The sequence below is a fragment of the Thamnophis sirtalis genome, unplaced genomic scaffold (genome assembly GCF_051295495.1).
Source record: "Thamnophis sirtalis isolate CommonGarterSnake01/CBP01778 unplaced genomic scaffold, rThaSir2_p1.2 scaffold_1, whole genome shotgun sequence".
Classification (NCBI taxonomy): Eukaryota; Metazoa; Chordata; class Lepidosauria; order Squamata; family Natricidae; genus Thamnophis; species Thamnophis sirtalis.
The window spans coordinates 1,350,707-1,375,418 of record NW_028261381.1 but is presented as its reverse complement, the minus strand read 5'-3'; the positions used below and the strand labels follow the sequence as shown (position 1 = coordinate 1,375,418).

Here is a 24,712-nt window from a genome sequence, read left to right as displayed (position 1 = left end):
GCAAGCTGTGTGTGGCTGTCGTTTCTGAACGAGCAAGGTGAGGGTCAGAACAGGTCCTCCTTTTGGTTAGACCCTTCCTTCTATCTATTTCACCATATTGGTTCAATGAGAGAAAGTTTGATGTGATTCTGTCCACTTCCTTTTATAGATGATTCTAAGAAAAGCTGGATCCTTCCGAAGTGCCATTTTCATGTATCCCAACCCTGCTTTCCAAAATAGCTGACAGTGGAGAGAAAAAAAGCTATTCACCCTAAACAATAGACAATTCTTGGCTGAAAGATTAGACCAATCGTCCACAACCAATTCTTTGGTGGCATATGTACATATACTGAACTGGAACATGGCTGTGGGCACTGCCCATGCTAGAGCCCGGATGTTCATGGGCATGGAAGTTGGGAGAGAAACTCTATGAGGTTCTTTACTAGACATGTATGCCTTGTCTGCAACTATTGAAGTCAGCCCAAGTACATGATATCATCACTGTTGGTGTCAGAAATGCAGACCCCAAGGCCATTTCAGCCCAGGAGTATCCTGTGCAGGTATTTACATATTCAACAGGGATGAGTTCAGCACAATCTTTATCATTAGAAAGTTATTATGGGACCATTTCGATGTCCTGAGATGAAATGCAAGGAGAAACATTTGATGATGTTTGGAGAGAGGTATAATGCTGACTTTTATTCTCATGACAAACTTGCACTTTGGGATAATCACACTCTGAAAACAGTAAGCAAATATTTTAGGGGAAGAAATAGTCAATTATGGGTATTATTTAACAGATCGATTTAGTGCCAATCAAGTATTAAAACCATTTGAATTATAACAAGAGGAATCTGGACTTCTTAAAACTGATGGGCTGAGGCTTGAAGAGTAGAAATCAGGATAGAACAAATCTTTCCCAAGAGCTAGTTAGCCCCTCTTGGGCTTTTTCCTCTTGCTTTGTGGAATGTCTCTCACACCCTGTGGCTGTCCTTCTGACTAATACAAAGTTGTCAATTAAAAGGTCAATAGTGGCATCTCCTGGCAATGTAACATAGAAATGTGCTATCTTAAAAAAAAAAATCACTCCTTTCCCTTTTGAGAGAGAGAGAGAGAGAAATCAAAGTTTGTTTAAAAAAAGGAAGACACCCTCGCCCCCTTAACATTAAAAGTTAAACTGCAACTTGGTCTCTATTTGTTGGAGGAAACCCAGAGCTTCCAGGATCATGGGATATAATAGCTGAATATGAATTTTTAAAACAGCATCGAAAAGAAATTACTGTGCACTTGACAGATCCCAAGACAGTAATTTTTATAGCTTCTGCGTATCCAAACAACATTTAAAAAAGGCTGGCTGTTGATATATTGGAAGTGTATAACAAACAAGTGGGCAGTTACTTAAAAAATATGGTCCTATCTTGTTCCATTCTTTTGTTAATGTTGTCTTGGGAAGATCAGATGGGAATGTAGCTTTAAATTAAACACCAACAATTTGAAATGTAGGATTACAAAGCTATGCGTCAGATCCATGTATCTGACATTCTTCAGTGGAAGAAGGGGGCTGATGGATTTGATGCATTTAGTTTCTCTTTCTTTTCTTTGTAGCCTAAATAGCCTATTTCTTGTCCTTTTGTATAACCTTTCACCTGATTTATAACCATTGCCTGGCCACCTTGGATGCCTGGGAATTGGGGAATGCAAGGGGAGGGAGGCCCATGTGGATTGTGATGCCAGAAGAAACTCTTCTTATCTCTTTCTCAGAGAGGGCGGTACAATAACATCTTCACTCCTGCGGATTGGCAGAATCCACATCAGACTGTGGGGTGGGGTTCCTAATTTATCCTTGTTGTATGTCCTGGGGGACCTCAGAGCCTGCTTTGAATTTTGACTTGCTTTCACCCCTTTTCAATAAAAGATTCCTTTTGAAATACAAAGTTTTGAAGAGTCTATGCCAGTTTTTCTCAACCTTGGCAACTTGAAGATGTCTGGACGTCAACTCCCAGAATTCCCCAGCCAGCGAATGCTGGCTGGGGGATTCTGGGAGTTGACGTCCAGACATCTTCAAGTTGCCAAGGTTGAGAAACACTGGTCTATGTGTTCTTGAAAAGGGGGGGGGGTCGAGGCCAGTCCTTACACTATGGAGCGTGAGAAGCAGCAAAATAACACTAGAAAAACAGCTAATCCAGATTTACAGTGACTCATGATGGTTGTATAAATCTTTAGTGTACAGCCAATACAGAACAATTTTTGTCAATATCAACTAGCCCAATAACACTAATAGAAAAAGGCCTGAAAGGATTTTTTTATGTAGTCTAGGACAGAGTGAAAGTCATCTATTCAGCTTTGATTGCAAATGCATTGACTGGAATTTGTCCCTGCTTATGTCTTGAAAAAAACAATTAAGGAAAAATAATTCCCCAGCAGGCAGTGAAATTGTTGGGCTGTGTGTTTATGATAGGGAAAAAAAAGATTCAAATACTTTATCCTCTTATTGTCCAAAGAATGTTATAGTGATCACTTCCATGATAATTCACTTGGTAATTAGCGATACTTCTCATGAACATTCAAATCTACCCTAGCAAGTTTTAGGCTTATTGGTTCATCCAATCATTCTTGGCTTTGACTTGTAAGGATTCTCCAACACCCACTTTGAGATACTTTAATTTTTGCTATGTTTCCTCTCAGCATTGAATAAGAATCACTGATGGCTCCACTGGTGGGAAGGGAAGCTGAATCGGGAATAAGAGCCAAGGTGGTGCAGTGGTTAAATGCAGCACTGCAGGCTACTTCAGCTGACTGCAGTTCTGAAGTTCAGCTGTTCAAATCTCACCGGCTCAGGGTTGACTCAGCCTTCCATCCTTCCGAGGTGGGTAAAATGAGGACCCGGATTGTTGTTGGGGGCGATATGCTGACTCTGTAAACCGCTTAGAAAGGGCTGAAAGCCCTATGAAGCGGTATATAAGTCTAACTGCTATTGCTATTGCTAATAAAGTCAAAGTGGGCTTCTCAGGGGCAGGAAGAAGCATAAAAGAAATCCCCACACAGGCCATGTCCATTTAAGAGGGAAGAGAGAGCTTGTCAAATGATCAGGTATCACTGCATTTTTAGAAACTAGAGTAGGACTCAGCAAATCTGTCAATTCTGGTTTTTCTCTTTTACAAAACCGTCAAATCTACTTTATACCCCTTCTGCATTGCTTTGATATTATTCTTTTCAGTTCTCATTAAATTGTCTATGTGCTTACGTGCACATTTTAACATTCATTTTTTCCTGTTTCTCTAATGTATTTTTTTGCAAGCACATTTCCTTGATACAATGCAGTTTCACCAATGTACTCTGGGGTGTTTTTCCTTACAAACATGTTTTAAATTACTAGATGCAATACAGAACACTGAGAAATGATAAGTATTGGTATGAATGTAGAATATCAGATAAGCGACTCCAAATATGAACCAAACAAATCTTCTACCCAGCACTATATGAAGCTTTTTCTAATTATGTAACAGGTTATTGTGGACTAAAGTAATCTAATTCTAGATGTGTATTTGTGCCCTCCATACATGCAACAAAGGAATAATAAACAAGAAATCTGGGATTGCTAGATTCAACTATCTTGATGGGTTTCTTCCATATTTAATTTTTTTTTTAATTTCTCTACCAAGAAATCTTAAGTCATTTCACTTTTGCATCCTTCAGAGTTTCCTACAGTGCCCATACCTCGTCTGTTTGAGTACAGACCAGGAAAAATATTCCAATTGTTACAACAGCATGACTTAACTTAGTCTTACTTTCTATGTCCAAAACTATTTTCATTGATCATATGTCATAGAAAGAGCTTTAATAGACTATATCTTTCCCATATCTAATATGCCTGCTTCTGGATTTATTTAAATATGGCAAAGAAGAAACAATTTGTACTCAAATAAATTATTCTTCTCTAGCATGAGCAAGTCTGTGTGAGGAACCAGTTCAATTGGCACATTATGACAGTAACGAGAAAAATATTCTGCTATGTCTTCTTGTAAATTGAAGAGATAAGACTCCAGCAGGGAACATAACACTATCAATACTAATTGCATGTAATTATACACTGAGACAGAAGCATTAAACAATGACTGCCACAATATTCAAATTTTACCTTTTTAATATGGGAATTTCTTCAACATGAAATATTCCCAGATGTTCCCAAGTTTGTAGCACAGATTTACAAATGAAAGTGTTTAGTGTGAGGGAAGGGATTGGGGAAAAGAACAAAGAACTGCTAAAAGAGCTGGGGAACACGGAATGAAAATATCAAAGCTGGATGGCCCTCCTTTGTCTCAAAGAAAACCCGGGGATTTGGGAGGTGTGAATTTGAATAGCAACCATTTAATATGCACCTCCCAGATTACTGTAAGGCTTGGATGTGCCAAAAAAGTGTCCTACACTTCTCTTGTCTCGACATTTCTCTTTTTCTGATTCTCTTTTGATGTTCTTTCAAATTTTACCTGTTTTGCCTGTTTTCTAGCTTACTCTGCTGCATTTATTGTACTGTTGATCTAAAGCAACGCATTGCTGAGTCCCTTAGTAAGTAATATATGAGAAGAATCCCACATCTCAGTTCTTCATAGGAGTCTTTTTCCATAAAAATAATTTTAAAAATTTGATCAACACCTTAGAAATCAATGTATCAATACATTAGACACAGCCAAATTGTTTGCAATCTAAACAAAATCACAACATTGCCCGAAAGTATAATGGAATAAGTGTCCTTTAAGAAATAAAATAATTAGTTTGCTTTGTATCATTCTTTCGATAAAAATATGTCAGCTTCACTGGTTACTGTTGAGGAGCATGTATACTACAGTAACTAGCAGTTAGACTTATATACCACTTCATAGGGCTTTCAGCCCTCTCTAAGCGGTTTACAGAGTCAGCATATTGCCCCCACAGTCTGGGTCCTCATTTCACCCACCTCGGAAGGATGGAAGGCTGAGTCAACCCTGAGCCGGTGAGATTTGAACCGCTGAACTGCAGATAATAGTCAGCTGAAGTGGCCTGCAGTACAGCACTCTAACCACTGTGCCACTCTCGTCATGACCTTTAATTGGACAAAATCAGAAAAAAAAATTGAACCAAGATATCTCAAATGGCCTAACTTATAGAATGGGACCCAGGGCATCCAATCCAATGAAATTTGGGGAACCTGCACCCGCTTCAGTGCTACTGGTGCTGGTAGACTGCTGAGGCAGCACATAATCTTTATTTTCAAAATTCCATGACAGTTTCCCAGTCAATCTTGCAATCTCTCATGCTTTCCTCTACCCAGCAGTAGCCACTTGGTATTGGACCTGGGTACTTGAGAGACCGCCTGCTGCCAATTACCTCCAACAGACCTATTAGATCCCACAGACTAGGCCTCCTCCAAATTCCATCTACTGGCCAATGCCGATTGGCTACCACCCGGAGGAGGGCCTTCTCTGTGGCTGCTCCGACCCTCTGGAACGAGCTCCCCTGGAGATTCGGACCCTCACTACCCTTCAGGCTTTCCGCAAAGCCCTTAAAACCTGGCTGTTCCGACAGGCCTGGGCCTGATGGATTCCCCGCCCCCGCTCGAATTGTGTGGTTGTTGAGTGTTTTTTTAAATTGTTTGTAGTAGTTGTCTGTTGTTTTTCCCCCTGTTTTTATTCCCCCCCCCTTATTTTGGTTTGTGAGCCGCCCTGAGTCCCTCCGGGAATAGGGCGGCATAGAAATGCAAATAAATCAAATCAGTCAAATCAAATCACTTACCTTGGTCATTCTGTTTCTCTGCAGCTAGCCCTACAAGTGTTGTGAAACAGCTATGAAGAAAGGAGGCAATGCCTGTTCATGGAAACTAGCCTTGGATCCAAGGGCCTTACGGGTTAATTCCTCCTAATAGTAGCGCCAAAGCAATTAGGTGGCTAACACATTCCAGCAAATTAAATTTTAATGCATTAAAATTCTTAAACCCTACAAAATTAAAATTCAGATTGGTTCTCATTTACAAAAAGAGAAAGCATTGTTGATTTGTGTTTTGAAGCATTGTCAGGCATAATCCATCACTTTATTCCTCTAAGGGAGATGGGAAGAGAGAAAAATGCAGCAATGAAATCCTATTGTTTTATTAAGCTTATTTGTGGTGTTACTTTGAAAGTGTAAAGTTATAGTTATCTTGCCCTTTTCTGGATAAGTTTGAAATCATCAACTACTAGAAATCTTCTTCAACTCAAGCTTGATTTCATAAACATACTAAGGTTAAATTCTATTGTTCCACTTTTCAACTACCTTTTCTCCTCTTTAAATTTTCAATAATACTAAAAACTCCCCCAAGACATAAAATGCTTCTGACACTCAAGTTTGTCCTGCAACTAGATCTCAGAGAATTTATGTAGGTAGTGATGTTGTTTATGCCCTAAAACAGATTACAATAATACTATGAATTTTAAAATGTGGGAAAAGGCAGAAAATAGAAAACAGATAATGTGGCTATCCAAATATTTCTGAATCAGAACTAGCATGGGCAATCATGAGAGATGCTGAGAGTTGTATTATCAACAATACATAGAGGACCACAAACTCTCCCCCCTGGCTAATAAAATTCAGTGGAGCAACTTACAATATTATACCATTTAAAGATTTGTTGACTACATCATTAAGAAAATGCATTATGAAGCATGAAAACAATTTACATAAATTATAAATAAATACAAACAAACATATTGAGGAAATAGGTCAAATGGATATTAAGCAATAACTAACCGAATCTCTATATAGTTATGAAACTCTAATTATCTGACCTTTACCTGGGTGAAATGTTGCATCATAGGGCAACAAATTTTGAATCAAAGTAAAATCTATTTTGAATTACAATGATCTGCTTTGGAATTCAGGCTCCAACTGGCTACAGAGCACTTTCCTAATTCTCACACCATGAAAAAATAAGAAAATTTTATTGGACTTAATGCCAAAACACTAACATGTCACCAAACTGTGCAAAATGTTATGCAAAGCAGTAGCATAGATTAGAAGACGAGAAGAGAACAAATAATATTTCATTGTGAAGGCAACATTTGCCACTTGCAGTAATATGAACCGCAGTCAGATGGTATTGTGACTGTGATATTTTTGATGGGAAAACATTTACACTTCGTTTTTTGGCAAAGTACTTGCAAGAGATGGAACTGAATTGTGGTATTGTATAAAAATGGTAGTTGCCATTCATTCAGAAAGATTCAAATATTTGGATTTTTCACATGCTTATCTACTAAAAACAGAAGCAGCAGCATCACATTAGCCTTCTCAATTTTTCACTTCTTCCACTCTTCAAGCAGGGGAGATCGTTTACCTGGGAATACCAAAATAGAGGATAGGAGTAACAGAAAGAAGTACTAACTGAAAGATGGGGGAAGTGTCACAAAAGGCAATCTTTTTAGCATCCTTAATGCTAAGGTATTCTTTACAAAAAATACTTACCTTGTTTTTAATATGAATATGAAAAGACTACATGAATTGTATTCTACTATTTGCATGCAAAACCAGATACTTTTTATTTGAAATTAGTTCATAGTACTGATTGATATTTCACAGTTCATTGGTCTGAGACTGAAGCAAAGTATGACCTGTAAACCCAGCTGAAATTTTCTGTTTAGAATCATTTATGCCCCAGATATTTTAAACAGAATTTAGTTTGCAAATATGTCAAGCAAACACATAGACACATGAAACGGCATGTTGCCCTACACAGCAGTTCTTTCCCTGCCAAAGATAAGGCTAAACCCTTGCCAGTTATCTGTAATAATCTGCATATATTCAAAACAGCTGACATTCAGAGAAATTGACCATCAATAAACCCATACTGATAAACTATGTTTATACACCATTCAAAGAGACAATAAAATAACTAAGAAGGAAGCAAAGGAAGCACAGCATATCCTCTCCAAAAGCCCAAACCCAGATAAGCAGGGATTAACACCAGTGGTGGGATTCAATTTTTTTTTACTACCGGTTCTATGGGCGTGGCATGGTTTGGTGGGTGTGGCAGAGGAATAATACTGCAAAATCCCCATTCCCTCCCTACTCCAGGGCAAGGATTCTGTAAAATCCCCATTCCATCCCCACCTCACTAACCTGCTTTCCAGCTCTGTTCTCCTGTGCAAGACAACAGAAGAAGACCTAGCCAATCATCTGGGCGTCCGATCAGCTGAAATTTGGGAGGCAGTGAATAGATGGGGCGGGGCCAGCCAGAGGTGTTATTTGCCGGTTCTCCAAACTATTCAAAATTTCTGCTGTCAGTTCGCCAGAACATGAGCTGAATGCCACCTCTAGACAACAATCAACCAGGCAGGAAAAACTAATCAAGGAACCACCAAGGAAAAATTGCATCTCTGCCAAGACAAACTACTGTGTATAAACACAAAGGAGTCCTCACACGTACCTGCACTGATGTTACCTAATCAGGTGATGAAATATTCACTAACAAATAGTCAGGTTGAGAGAGCACCAAGGATTCCACTCAGATTTTGTTTTGTTTTTCATTTATTTTGCAATAATAATATCCAGGTAACTTTCCCATCTAGTAAATGCGAACTTTAACAAGGAAGTTCTAGACAGAGTGTTTAGAATTCCCTCCAGTAAGGGATAAAATAAAAATGAGCAAGTTGAATATAATTTCAAGGCTGATTTATATGCTGAAGAGCCTTCCCATCTTTATTAGCCCATTATTTTAAGGCAATTAGAAGATAATGATTACATATTTTATATAGGCAGTCCTCAACTTACAAACACAACTGGGACTGGAGTGTCAGTTGTTGAGTGAAGCAGTTGTTTAGCAAGATGATACATAACCATTCATTCAATAAATGCATTTCGACTCTCTCACTTGGAGTTGGTTAAGCATTCGTATAGGTTCTTTGGCAGAGCACCAGTAACCACCACTCCACTATGCCTAGGGGGCCTGGATCCTCTCCCTGCCCCACCATGCCCAGATCCACTTATCTTTGCCTTTTTCTACAGGCTGGCCCCATCACTGAAAGGCTCCTTCTCCAAATCACACTATTTGGAGAAGGGGCCTTGTAAACCATTGTGAGAATAAGAGTGTTTCCTAGCTTTCCAATGCTGTTCTGTCTGCAGAGAAGAACATTTCCACCAGACTGCAGAATTGGGGCTCAGATCCCTCAGCCCAACCCTCAGGCAGAAGGGCTGAGCTCCACTTTGCAAGGAAATCTTTCATCCAGCTGCCAAAAGCTAAAGAGAATCCCTTCAGCAGATGACAGCAATTCGCAACCCTTGCTGCTGGCTTCCCCATTGATTTCCTGGGGAAGCCAGCAAAGAAGATTGCAAAAGACAATCAGAAGAACATGGGGCCTTGGCAAGTAGTAATAGGTGTGAATAGGTTGTCAAGCACCCAAAATGCAGCTATGTAATTGGGGCTGGGGCAACATTTCACAACGGGGAGAAGTGCTTTACAGGCCATTGAAGCATCCTTTCTGAGGCAGGCCATAACTTTGAATGGTCATTAAGCCACTGGTTTTAAGTCGAGGATTACATGTGTGGCCAAAATATCTATTCAGAAGAGAGGACAACTTTGAACAGTAAAAGAGTTTCAGGTATTGTAGAAGTGCAAAGTTTCAGAATATTGGGAATATCCATAATTCAGTTTGAATCTTTATTCGTAAGGGGAAAGAATGGAAAACTAGGAGTAAAAAGAAGTAGAAATGAACATTCTGCAAGGGGATTTAGTAAGTTGCTCAATATCCTCATGTTTGTGCTTTGCTTCCACAAGTAGTAAACCAAGCTGCAGGTTTTATGTATGCATACTAAAGCCTGAATTCAGTCTAACTTCTCCCAGATAATTAGAATCAGAGAGAGCAAAGCTGTATGAGTAGGAAAGGAGGGAACAGCAAGAAAAACCTATAGATTGCCCATTAGAACGTGTCATTTGGGGACAAAAATGTTAGTTCCATTCATTTTTTACTTCTTTAAAGAGGTATTTAGTACATTAGTAATGTCTCAAATTATATTTAAGCTGCCCTAGTTATGTGTCTATCTTTTCATGTTTTATACTTGTCCTTTCTGTCTTTCTTTATCAGAAAGATCTCTGTGCAACCATGCACATGTTGGATTTCTTGTTTTTCTTTTTCAGTGGTATTGCGCTGGACTGGGCTTTTATGATAATATTTTTCAGAGTTTTCCCACACTTCTTGAGTTGTTTTCCCCTTTAGGATTTTCACCCATAGATTTTTTTTCTTCGGTTCTCTCTGAGTTTGTTAAAATCAGCTCTTTTAAAGTTTAAGACACTGGCTTTTCCTTCAGCTCCCTTTTGGATGCAAAAGTCGTCAAGTGGGTTGGTTTACGAATGTTTGATCACACTGTTTGCTGCAGAGTTTGTCCACCAGTAGATATAAGAGTAGTTAAAGTCTCCCATTACTACTGTGGTGTATCCCAAATACATTTGTTAGTTGTTTAGCAAAAAGTTTACCTATGTCTTCTGCTTGGTTGGGTAGCCCAAATTATATGCCTATAGCAATGTCATTCTTTTTTTCCCCTTTTATATTGGCCCATATGGATTCTAGGAGGTTTTCATCCTTGGTTTTGTGAATTTCTTTTATGAAAAATAGTGTAATGAAATAAAGGGATGATAATTTTCAGTATAAAGCAGCTGCCCTATTGAGATTTGACTATTATTTCTGGGTTGAACTGAATAGTTAACAAGGAAATGTGTATCAACAGAGTCATTATTTAGTGCTAGAGCACAGTTGTGGTAACCTCAGGCTGAAGTGACATTCAGCAATAGATCTAATTGACGGGTTGGCTCTTTTCAGCTAATGGTTTGTTAAAATGGATGGTGTTCAGCCTGGCCTCAATTACAGACACTAGCATTTTCAGGAAACCAGATATGGCTATCAGCAAAATAAAGTAGAAACGCTGCTGCTGCTGCTGATTTGATCTCATATCAAAACTTCTAAGAAAGCAGAGATTCCAACTGTAAACCTTTCAGTTATTTAGCACTGTTCTGTGTTTGTTTTAAACAAGATACCTCATACGTTTCTTCAGAAGAAAGCCACACGTTGAGGCTTATTCTCAGATAGGCAGGAATAGGAATGAAACATCACAGTTTTATACCTCTCTTTGAAAGTGAGACCTATCTTCTGTTAACATTGATATATTAGCAGGAAATCAGTAATACTACACTCTCTTATGAAGGAGTGTCATTATCTCACAGAACTGTAGAACAGAAAGGGGTTCTTTAAGCCATCAACTCCCTGTTGAGTGCAAGAATCTAAATTAAGCTTTCCAGTCTCCTGGTTATTTTGTCTCCTCTTATACACATCCAGTGAACGTTCTCCATCCTCTACCTGCCTATCTGATTCTTGGTGTCGTAGGTAAATATATTTGCATTTTTCTGTGTCACGTTTCTTTCAGTTACTCTGAGATCATTTATCCATTCTGTCAAGCTCAATTTGGGTTTCCTTTCTGCTTTCTAGGCTATCAGTTATCCCAAACCATGTCTGTGTTACCTAAGCGTCCTTATCCCCACTTCACACAAATAATTTATGAAAATAATGAATAATGGAGACATCAGGATCGATCTTTGTAGCATTGTGTTTTATATTTCTGTACAATTTGATTAGAAGTCATTGAATAATATTCTCCGAGTATGATTTTCATGGCACCTATGTAACATTTAAATGTCCTGCCTTTCAGCCCGTACTTTAACCAACATAGCTAAAAAAAAAAACGAGATAGGTTTCTCACATCTTTTCCCCTCACAAATCCATGATGATGTCTTGACATGTTGACTTCAGAATATTTACAGATCTCTTTATAATCTGCTCAAGAATTTCTGTAGTTATTGATGTCAGTCTAATTGGCTCCTATTATTATTATGATGATGATGATTGGTTGCAGAGTCAGCCAGATGTTTTGACTGGATCTGGCCTTTTTATCCACCTATCGAGTCCTTCCCAATAACCTGCACAGACAGATGTTGTTGTTTGATAGCATTAAAGGTACTGTAGCAGAATGTAAACTGTTTCAAGTGAAGCTGACTTTTGCCATTGACTCGTGGTATTTTTTTTTCCAATCCTGATGGTAATTTTGTCAATTCTGATGGTGTTCAAGTGGTGCTGCAGATATTTTAGGATTGCACCTGAAATTATTATTACCAGTACTGCATTCTTTTTTTGGGTCCATATTGTTCTATTTCTATTTGCAGTTTTTTACATTTTTTTTATTTTCTCTAGTTTTTTCTATTTCTATTCTACTGTCACCAGGTACAGGTAATCCTCTAGTTATGACTGTTCACTTAGCGCCTATTTGAAGTTACAACACACACACACACACATACACACACACACAGTACTACACACAGACAACAGACCTAAAGTTACGAATGTCGCAGCACCACAGTAGTCATTCACCTTTATGAACAACCACAGAGGCACTGCAATATTGGCCCTGCCTAATCCCCCTGCTCCCCCACCCCCCGGGTGTCCACAGGACCAGATTGGGCAACTAGATACTTGCAAAGATCTAGTGAGCCTTTGGAGACCCAGCAAGAGTGGGAGTGGGGGGATATGCAGGGCAAATATTGCAATGCCTCTGTGAGAAACAACGAGGAACATTCGTAACTTTGGGATTGTGTAGTAAGTAGTGTGAGAGTGTGTGTGTTAATGTCATAACTTTGAATGATTGCTAAGTGAACTGTCATAACTTGAGGATTACCTGTGTATGGTCCCACTCATTCTTGCAGGCAAATTATTATATTATTATTGTTATAATTTATTTTAGCTATCCACTCCAGTAGCATAGGTGGCGTACAAAATACAAGAACAATAAAAACATACAACATTACAGACAGCCTGGACTGAAACAATCATAACAATAACAAATCAGACCAATCATAATGTCAGGTGTGCCTCCATCAATAACCAAGAAAGAAAACTCACAACTCCATTGTTTGTGGAATTAAAGATACTTTTACTGGTTATGAAGAGATAGCAGCGAAAATAAAGCAAGATCTGAGCCAGAAAGACGTGAACAATATATCAAATGATAACCCAGCCCCCTCCCTCCAACAACCTCATCCCAGTGTCCAATCTAACTCCATTAGGTGTCATGTGTGATGCATCTCCAAAAGGCATCATCATGTTGGTATGCAGGACGGTTGGCCTTGACCAGGACCAAACACTGGCCACCAGCATGCACAGAAGATGGTGAGACAAAACCTCCCTTTTCCATATCACCTCCTGTACCATTTATTCCCATCCCAAATACCAAGCCCCCACCCTCCTCCCTTCTATGGCAGCCGATAGCAAGTAAGCGAAGCAGAGGCTGACACATAAACTCATCAACCCAAGGCCCCAAATAGTTTGTTAGTTCTTCCTTCTTGACCTTTTTAGACATTCTTCTCCTCCATTCATCTGGCTTTTCAATAGTTCCGCATCATTTTTTACAAATAATGTGTAAGGGTTTTGTCCTACATAAGCTACTTCTTTCAGTCTCTAGGATTCAATTCACCTGTCTTACAGATTTAAAAAGGTATTTCCTGACCGTATTTCTGTCAATGTTAGGTTTCTAACTTATCCTTTCATCCAGCTCTTCAATCTCTTGGTAAAACACATTTATCTTCTTGTTGAAAAAGGGTAAGTCAACATTGAGTAGCTTTGTTTTCCCCTTGTTTAAAACAGTTCCCATTTTGCTCCCTTTCTTGGCCAGCTGCTAGACTTAATTCTTTGTGGCCAGTCCTATTTCCTTTTCCTCTGCTGAAACAGACCTCCTGTTTTCTTATGCTTCTTCTCCCTTTCGGTTTCCGTGACTTAAGATTTTCTTCATGGTCACCCTAGATTTTTTTTTCATCATCGTTTTTTCGGAATTATTTCCAATTATGTTTTTAATATCCTGTTTTAGAACCTCCATTCATCTTTGTATATTGTTTCTGAATAAACTTAAGAAGGACTCTGTTCCCATGATCTGAGGCATTTTAAATTTAATGGATAAGAATTATCATTTGCTTAAATCCATCTTATCAAAATCTATTGTATTTAATAGGAGTTGGATACCCATAATCTCATTATGCCCTGAATCCATGTTATTCTGCAATATATTTTTAATAAATCAACACAAAAAATCATTAATATATGTGACTACATTATTCCCAAATTACCCATTTTAATAAGAATTGTACAGTAAAAAAAAGTCAACCTTTAAGCCATTCAATATTCATAAACAAAGTGGTAGATCAGGCGTAGCTTAAATGTGCCTACTTATTTGTAGAAACTTTTACTACAGCATGACATTTTTGTGATAGGCATTCTTTAAAAATATATTAAGATTTATGTTGAAAGTTCTAAATTTTCAAAGCTTTCTTGCAGGTATCCACAATTGAAAGCTCTAAAATTACCTGTTTGGGTAAAAAATAGTTCCAAGGGTCCTCCACTCTTGCCTACCCCTGGTGGGTTTTTAATGTTGTTACAATGAAAAGCTTTGTCTTCTATTTCTTTCGGTATTGTTCCAAGATAGTAAAGACAGTAAATTACAATGCAACGTGATTTAGCCCTTTGAATAACAGCCATCAAGAAAAACAAATTTGATGTTTTTAAGACTGTGACAAGACAGGGACAGAGATTGTCCAAGACAGAATAAAACATTATTATACTCAGTTATGATTATCACCCCCATGGATCTGCTTTGCCTCATGTTTCTAGTTTCTTTTACGCTTAAAGATATAAGCTTTAATCCCCGGAGTGAAAAAACAGATAGGAAGAAGAAGGATATGCAGTAACAAACCTTAATGACCCCTATGATTCCCCTGAGCAAACTCCATCAATATATACCATGAAATGTTATTTTTAGACCCCTAATTAAGGTTGTGACCAGCCTTTATAATTCATTAAACTCATCACTGAAGCCAAATCTTAATATCTTACCATCTAGTCTCCAAGGGAGGCATACATTTGGCTTCACAACTTAATAAATCCATTTTCAATTTAAGTGCATTTTCTGCTAAAGCTTTGGGTGCTTTATAAACGAGACTGTTTATATTAAAATAGCTTAACTTTAAAAAAAAACTATTAAGATATACATACAGATGGTATTTAGCAGGTTCTGACCAGTTCTGGAGAACTGATAGCGGAAATTTTGAGTAGTTCAGAGAACCAGTAAATACCACCTCTGGCTGGCCCTGCCCCCATCTATTCTCTGCCTCCCGAGTCCCAGCTGATCGGGAGGGGGAAATGGGGATTTTGCAGTATCCTTCCCCTGCCACGCCCACCAAGCTATGTCACACTCACCGAGCCTCACCCACAGAACCGGTAGTTAAAAAAAATTGAATCCCGCCACTGTATATATTCAACTGTTAACATGGATGCTACAGGTGTTATGTTTCTTCATCTTAATGCTTAATGTACTGATTTGCAAACATTTAATTCTGTCACAACTTCCTGACATTTCTTATTCAGCCAGACTAAGGAGAATCCTTAGGGAGTGATTCTTGAGAAAGTTTCTACATTTTCAGTGCTGTGGAAAAGGCCCAATAGTTTTAAGCTGTACTTAATATCCTTACATGCAAAGAATGCTTGAATGGCAATGATTAAAAACACGGGGAAAACATTTCTTTTTTCAATAGGTGCTGGATCAGCAAATTAATTTGTTACTGACCTATTCTCACTTATAACACAATTCTGTTTTATTTTCGCATGTGATATAAAATATTTTTGCCTTAAACTATAAAATTTAAATGTATAGACTGATATATTCTATTGAGATCTATCTTATAAAATGTCCAGAAGCTTCAGGTGCTGAAAAATGCAGTTGCTAGTTCAACTAGTATAATTATATAGTACAAAATCCATTTTGCCCCAGTACTGAATGACATAAGTCCTGATCATTAGTTGCTTTTCTAGCTACAAACTGTGCAATAACTTTCAGAAAAAGACAAAATCTAGCAGGCAGATAACTTCAGAACCACTCAACTGGAAAGATAAAATCGGATTTATCCATATAGAAAATATGTGGATGTCCAGATTAACCAATTAACCAGATTAACCATGCAATCATCCAGTGATCCTTTGCCACTTTACTAGCTTTCTGTGATTGAACTATTTCAATCTCCTGCTTTGTTATATAATAGACGTGACAGAATTCCAAAAAAACATTCAAGGCTTTTGTGATTTAGTTTAAGACAGACAGACAGAAATTATTGACACTGGTTTTATTCTCATGTTAGGTTTATACATGGACTCTTGTTGGGAGATGAGCTGCAAAATGAATAATTCCTATTTTAGAAAATAACCCTTTTCAGTGCAATTATGACAATGTGATGCAGAAAATGATCTCTGTCACTGAATGCTCTTCTAGAAGAGCAATAATTAACTACGAGGTTCAAACACGATGTCAATTTAATGATAAAGAGTCAGTGTAGACCTGAACAGTAGCTGCCCTCCAGTTTTTCATAAGGAATAAAGATCTTTTTAAGTAAAATCCAAGAGGTTTTTGGTTTTCCTGAGTTTTCCAGTCTCACGGAATTTGACTATTTCTTAATATGGTAGATTTCTGGTGCAGGACAGAAAGGGAAGAGGGAGTTCCTGACTGTGAATCTGAAGTAGACCTTCATTCTGTATCTTTCCTGTGTAGCCAATGTAGATTGTCCCCCATGTCTCATTCTCCCTCTCAAACCCCAGATTTTTGGAAGCTTTGGATAAATTGCTCATCCCAGGCATTAGACTGACAAAGGATCTTATTTCTTGGTAGTTGCATTTCCTTTCTCTCCTGACTCTGTAGCAAGGAATGTTGTGTGTGTGGGGGGGGGGGCATTTCTCATCAGCAGGTTCTCTCTGACTGAAGTGAGAAAGACGATGGGAAGATCCTGGATGGGAAAGTACTGTTAGTGTTAGAATTCATCATGAAATTAATTTTAAAAAATAGAAGTTATCCAAATTATTAGCAGACGCAATCTGTTCTATATTTCCCAGGTGCTAAGAATAGGTATGGCGTGCTCTTCCCCATTTTCTAGCCTTCTCCACTGTAAAAGCTTGAGAAAATCAATCATGAGAGTTCCCACAGACTATATTGTATACAGCATCTCTTACGATGCTATGGAAACATTATAAGAGATGCTATATACATATCAAGAAAGGATGGCGTATTATTAATCCGTGGCTAGAATGCAAATACTGAATGAACAACATTTTATTATATTAATGCAAAAACACAGATTAACAGAGCCTTGAAAAAAGCATTTTTTGTTTCATGCCAATACTTGGTCAAGCAACATAAGGACTTCAATGGATGGACAACGTGGAGAACAAAATAGGTTACAAAAAAAAAAAGGAAACAGAAGATAGAGGAATTTAATCCAATCGGCAAATACAATTCCAGGTCTGAAAACAGACTATTAATATTGTCTGGAGGCTAGGGGATTAGAGGCTAAAATATATGAAGAACGGCTGCAGGAACTGGGGATGTCTAGTTTAATAGAAAGAAGGACTAGGGGAGACATGATAGCAGTCTTCCAATATCTCAAGGGTTGCCACAAAGAAGAGGGAGTCAAGCTATTCTCCAAGGCACCTGAGGGTAGAACAAGAAGCAATGGGTGGAAACTAATCAAGGAGAGAAGCAACTTAGAACTGAGGAGAAATTTCTTGACAGTTAGAACAATTAATCAGTGGAGCAACTTGCTTCAAGAAGTTGGAAGTTTTTAAGATGTTGGATAACAATTTGTCTGAAGTGGTATAGGGTTTCCTGCCTATAGCAATAGCAGTAGACTTATATACCGCTTCATAGGGCTTTCAGCCCTCTCTAAGCAGTTTACAGAGAGTCAGCATATTGCCCCCAACAATCTGGGTCCTCATTTTACCCACCTCGGAAGGATGGAAGGCTGAGGCAACCCTGAGCCGGTGAGATTTGAACCGCTGAACTGCTGATCTAGCAGTAGCCTGCAGTGCTGCATTTAACCACTGCGCCACCTTGGCTAGTCAGTGGGTCGGACTAGAAGACCTCCAAGGTCCCTTCCAACTCTGTTGTTCTATTCTGTTCTATTCTAATATCGCTATCAAATATTTGGGTTAAATTTCAAAAATTAAAGTGAATTGCTTCTGACAGCACCAGAAAACATACAAGAACACAACATGAATGTAAGGAACAGATTTTATACGTTTAAATTATGCAAGAATGAACCAGAAGAACTATGGGGGGAAAGATGATGAAACTCAAAACAGAAAAACATTTCCTCAAATAGAAAGAGGATATTATGCAAGTGATTTTCAAAACAAACTGTTATGATAACCAAGAAAAGACAGACGATGAAAGCCTTGAGCAATCAGAAAGATATGTAAGTACCAAATGCAAACTACCAAGGTCAGTCAAGAAAGAACAGAAGAAGAGTTCATTCAAGGAAATCAACAAGTAAAGGAATGTAACATAAAAAGGAAAATAAGAGGTATTTTGACTACAATCCAAGACATAACAGAAAATGTACAGCTTACACAGGATGCTCAAGAATAATGATGGAAAATATCTGTTGGGGGCAAATTAAAGACTGTAGTAAAACTCTTTAAAAGATTATATAATGGCAATTGTAGATAAGATAATACTGAATATTCAGAAACCAACTCTACAAGAGGTAAGAGAGGCATCAGATCAGTTATCAAATAGGAAAGCCCTGGGAATAAATGAAGTGAATTGTTTAAAGTTGCAGAAGAGGTAGTTAAAAGGCTAACAGTTCCATGTCAACTAATATGAAGTAAAAGTAGGTGGCCTTAATGTTTGAGAAAAAATTAATGGACACATCCATACTGTAGAAGTTAAAATAAAATTTGACAGACTAATGACCTTCTTGACTAAATTCTCAGTTGCAACAAGGTGAATATTTTCCTCTCGGCTTCAAGAAAATATTCTGTACTAACTGAAAATTCCATGACATTTCATGAGAAAGAACATTACAGCAGTTAATCAACAGAGTTACAAAATTTTAACAAAGACATTAAACAATTATATGACCTTTACAACTGAATATTGTTTAATTATTCTTTGTCATAAAATTGTCAGATATTTCTTTTTGGGGGGAAAAACACTAATCTTGTCTCTTTTTCCTTCTAACCAGTATTTTCCAAGGGCCCTTCACATTTTAGACCAAATATTCTCTTTCCCAGAGTTGCTTTGGGAAATACTTCCATAGGACATATGCTGGCTATTCAACAGACAATAACAGAGTTGGAAGGACCCTTGAAAGTCTTCTACTCCAATTCCCAGGAGACCCTACACCATTCTGGACAAACGGCTCTCCAATCTCTTCTTAAAAACCTTCAGTGATAGAGCACCCACAACCTAATGTCCCCTGTCCCCACCAACAAAGTTAAGTTCTTGAAGGACTTGCATAGGATTTATGTTTTTACTAACATAGGAACTGGAAGGAGGAAATAAGAAAAAAGTTAATTTGATGAAAATGCCAAAATAAAAAGACTGAAAATGATCTATGGCAAATATGTCACTGCAATGTTATTCCAGGAAACTCACTGATGAAAATGCAGAAAACTAGGAAGCAGTTGGAGGAGCTGACTTACTCTTAACCACCCTCAATGCAACTAGAAGTTATAGAAGACTTTAGGAGCACTAAGAGTGATGTTCATCTTTTTAGAAATTGGGTGTGAGGTATTGGATTACACTGTTAATCCTAGTCCTTTACACTCTTATCTATAATGCTTAGCCTGCAATTGTCAACAAATCAAAATATTTTAAAAAGGCACAAAATTCCAGGAATCTTTTTCCAAAGAACTCAAATAAAGTAAGGACCTCTCTTACAGAAAATTTTGCCATGTGGAAAATTTGGACTGCAAATTAGAATATGAAAGATTTGGCCAATACATATTAGCCATTCATCCCTACAACTCCATCTGGTATACCTAGATGTTCCTCCATTCAAAACCTGGTTGTTGGGGGTGCGGGGTTTACAAAGCCTTTGATGAAGCCTTTCATCCTCTACTGAATTGTTGAAATGAATGGAAAACATTCCCTCTTCTGCATTCTTCCTTCTATTTTATTGCTTTTTTTATGTATAACAAGGCTTTGCAAAACTTTTGAAGGGACACTTTCTTTTGAAACAATAACAAACTGAGCACCTTGTGAAGTAGAGTATTTTGTGAAGAGGTCCATTTGCTTCTAAGAGAGAAAGGAAAACAACCGAGTAGCTTTCTCTTTCTGTTTGAGATATTCTGTGAGAAGGCTGGGGAAAAACTTCTCTCATACATCACCGAAGAGTCTTGAGGTCAATCCAATTGCTCTGGTGAAGTGAATGAGTTTGTCTATTCATTCTGTGTTGCAAATCACATCATTTCTATAATACAAATCACTGCAGAGAAATGACTTTGAGTTGCTTAACATTCAGTTCCTCAGAGCAAATGTCTGTCCAGTGCTGGACTCCGTAAAGCAGAGACTCATAAAGGATGGTCCAAGGACATCTGGAGGTCCCCCAAGATGCACTCGAGGGTCCTCCAAATGAAACTTACTTGTATTTATAAAAATTTAAAGCAGTGACACTCTTCTTATTGTTACGTTTGTTAAAAATATAGATATTTTAATAATCAATATTACGTTAATAAAAATGAGTTATCATTACTGTTATTTTTACACATTTTTACATGTTACTGTTATTTTTACACGTTTCAATAAATGCTCTACAGTTGTGTCTGTTTCAATTTTTAATATGGTAAAAATCAATAAAAATAACTCATAGAAACAAAAGATCTTTCGGGGCCCTACAGAATTATTAAAGGTGGGAAGGGGTTCTGAGAGCAAAGCGTTTAAGAAGCACTGCTCTAATGCATTGCACACAGTTATGACTTTATATAGTTGTTACTGGAACCCATTTCATATCAGGAGAATAAGAAAGAATAAAATTAATTTTCCAAGTTTGAAGTAGAACAATTGGTTGGTTGGTTTCTTAATTGGGTCACTGAAGCATTTTTTTTTTCAAACAGTGAAATAAGAAGCATCCTTAAACTAATGAATGTCGAAAGATTACCATAAACATGCTACTTGTATCTATTTTTCTCCTCCTTTCAAGAATGTATTTTGTTTTGTTGTTTTCTTTATATGCTAATAGCTATAATTTATAGCGTTAACTGGAGATGCTATTCTTGTTGAGACATCTGTGAGGGGGCAATCTCAGGTAAAAATAAACAAAAACATGATTTTTTTGGGAACCACTAAAGAACAACAAAAAGAAAATAGTGAGAATCTGTAGATTTGCCACCTGCTGCTCTTGTTTCTTTACGTTTATCAACTTCAAAATACACTTAACAATTTATATGTTACTGTTTCAAACTACTAAAACTACATGGATCAACTGAGGACACTCTTTTTAAAAATAAATTCTCCCAAAGCCTGATACTGAGTGGAAAGATGCCTGGGAGCCATTCTATATATACAAGCATAGATGTACAAGTTAGTCATCCATTAATTTTTCTGGAGGCTCTTTAGGAGTTTGACAAGTAAGAGGTGATAAGTAATGGATCAACCCCCATTCTTTTACCACTGGCACCATCTTGTCTTACCCTTTGGGTTACGCTGTTTGAGACACAACAATTGAACCTTTCAAATACTCATTTGTATGTGCATGTGTATGTGTATTATGTGTATAAATCAAATCCCAAATTATAAAGAAAGTGATGTAATCTGAACCACATTGTCATGTGGCTGAGGTAGCGTGTCTCTGGACCATGGGGAAAAAATTCTGGATCCACTGCATTCCTCTGGAGTTCCACTCTTCTACAAAAAACCAAAAATCTCTACAATGTGACTTAATGACTAGGGAGGGGGGAAACCAGCAAATTTTACATTCTATGATTGCTAGGATAACTCTGAATTGTTATTTGAATCATGGTCACCCATTGTAATATATAGCAGAACCTCAGGAGGAAAACAGAAAATCATTATTGTAGAAACTGATTCACAGAGCCACCTGAGCCTAATCCTATTTCTTATCCTAGGTGTTTTCTGCTTTGATCGTTGGGGTTGGAGAAATATTCTTGAGTAACTTCAACATTCTTCTCCTTTCAAGGACTTACGTTGCAATCGCTCTCAACTGAGGCATGTTTTTTTTTTCTGTTCCACCTTGGACAATATTGGTGAAAATAATTACAGATGTCCGTATTATTGATTAACAAAGGCAGCTGCTGCTACAACTCTCAGATTTCTCTCTCTCACACAAACATTTATTTTATATTTTTCTGAATCCCATTGAAGAACTGTTTTGCTTCCTCAGAGAACCTAACATAAAACTTATCTCGATTTTCATCAAATTGCATGGAAGTGAGACCAGTTGATTGGTTTGGTTTTGGTCTGCTTTGCATGCAGACATGATCCTGTCTGTACTTTGTCCACAGCATGTATAATCCTCTTGGGCATCATTTCACAGGTAGACTTCTTTGGGCATGGCAGTCTCATGTTCTTCCACTACCTTGACAGCAGCATCAAATCCTTTAGCTCTTTCAGGACTTTCAGGTGCTCACCTAAGTTTGCCTAGAGGGGTTTGTGAATTCTAATCATGGCCCAGACTTTTCTAGTGGCTCCAGCTGCATCTTGGCAGAAAAAAGGGGTAGACTGTTCATATTCCCGGCAGTGAAGGGGGCGGACTTGGACTTGATGGGTCTGGAGACATTCTTGTCCATCCACATAAGGAACATTTTGAGTCCTCAATAGGAGCCCAGGCCCTAGAAGCATCTGCAGCTTCGTGTTCTTTTCGGCCAAGTGGATTTGATGACAATGATCCCCCAGGGAGTTGCGGTCCAACCGGTGGAGGTGGTGGGGGAGGATTTAGTACTGTTGGCAGGCTTGTATTTTAAGGAAGATTGCATTGGTTTCTAAACAGCTTTGATTTCTGCAAAGGGCTGTTATGTTACTGAACTGTATTAAATAATGTCCCAAGCTTTTTTCAAGATGTGATTTTTGTTCTAAAAAGAACTTTTGTTTTTTGTTTTTATTTGAAATAAATTTGAGTCTTCAATAGAGCCATAATTGCTTCCTCATTCAACAGATTTGATACGTTACCCATACCAACCAATTTTGATGTATTTAAATACAATGGCAATAAAGATTATACTATACCTGACAGTGTTCATTATTTGCAACTTGATGGCAAAGGATATTACATACACTTTTTACTAATCCAAAGCTGAACTGGCTCTCATCCCAGCTTCCAGGCCTGTAAAAACTGTTCCAACAGAGTGCCCCTGCGTGGCTTACCAGCACTTCCAGACCTTTTTCCTAAACATCCATTTCGTACCCCATGTTTCCACATAAAAAGCTCTTCATACAATCCCTATAGATATGACACTCTGGTATTCGTCCCTTGCTTTCCTGTCTCAAGGTGTCAACCGCCTGTCCCCAGGTTAACAAAAAGGGTTGAAAAACAACCCAAACTCAACCCCATTTTATGACCGGAAAACACAAAGGCAAAATATTCACATTCTCTCTCAAAGGAGAGCCCTTACATACAGTTTTGCAGACATATTATCTACACTGGAATCTTATGGACTAATGTACCAATTACTTTAACTGCTACACTGGCATCACTTCCTCCACCAACAGACCCAAATAGGTGATTTCAGCTTCATACTGGAAGGGTCTTAGAGGTTGTGCTCCTTGGCAGGAACTAGAGTATTGTCCCAGTCACCACAATTCTTGGGAAAGACCATGAAGCAACCCCCACAGCCTTTTTAACTAGCTAAGGGATGAGGTTTGGGATATTCCTCTATTCAGTCAAGAAATGGTTTTAAAAGTTACCCAAAATCTTTATTATGAATCTGCAGAGTCCAGTCAATCACACAAAAACTCACTATATTATACTTCTCTGAGGCAAAATGCCAAGCTTTTATAGTAAGACATTATAGTACACAGCAAAAGTGTGTGTTAGTATAAGAACTTTGCCGTATATCATTAATAGCTAACTGATTTTGTCTTTCCTTATCTGCTTAGACCACACATGCAAATTTCTGGGCATGCATATTACTAGACTATACATCCTTCTTGACCACAATTCAGCTAAAGATTAAAAGTTTAGACTAGATAGTTTAACTTAACGGAATACAATTCCAATGGAAAATCATTCAGTTCATTTAGTCTTTAGCTTCCATCACAATTCCCAACAATAACTTCCATCACATCTATTTTTAAAAGGCATCATTAATTTTTATCAACACTTTTCTCAAAGCACATTCCCATCTCTTCAGCGTAACTGAAATTTGGCAAAGCTATTCCATAAAGAAATGTGTGTTCATCATATTATGATCCAAAATAACAGAACTATACCAAATATTTGAATGACATCACTAGTTCTTGCATTAATTCCTACACAATGCTGTACATTTCCTTCCTTGTAAATTGCCTTCCTAAAAGTTTCACCTTGTTCTGCTGAAACAAAAATCACAACTATTTTTCCCTTGCCAAGATTATAGGAGAACAAAGCTCTTTTTTCTTCTCCAAGCCATACTCCAGATCCATTCACTATGTCAAAATAGACAATTTCTGGAGTTTAGATAAAGTAGTTTTGAATTTATAAAGCGCCAGCATAACTAGCATGATCGTTTAACAAATTCACTATATAGTAAAATATTTTAAAATGGTACATATTTTGAAACTTTAAGGTGCCCTAATTTTGTATAGAAAACAAAATCATAAGCCTTCACTTTCATGTGGCATTTTCTCATTTCTCTATGCATACCTTGACCACCAGCAACAG

The 24,712-nt window shown here is 37.8% G+C and overlaps 1 protein-coding gene across 4 annotated transcripts in view; it reads right to left on the bottom strand.

Annotated features, from left to right (window-relative positions):
* The window catches only part of ERBB4 (erb-b2 receptor tyrosine kinase 4), a 769,459-nt gene that overhangs the window by 465,455 nt on the left and 279,292 nt on the right, over window positions 1-24,712 (bottom strand). The gene's annotated exons all lie outside the window — the stretch shown is intronic.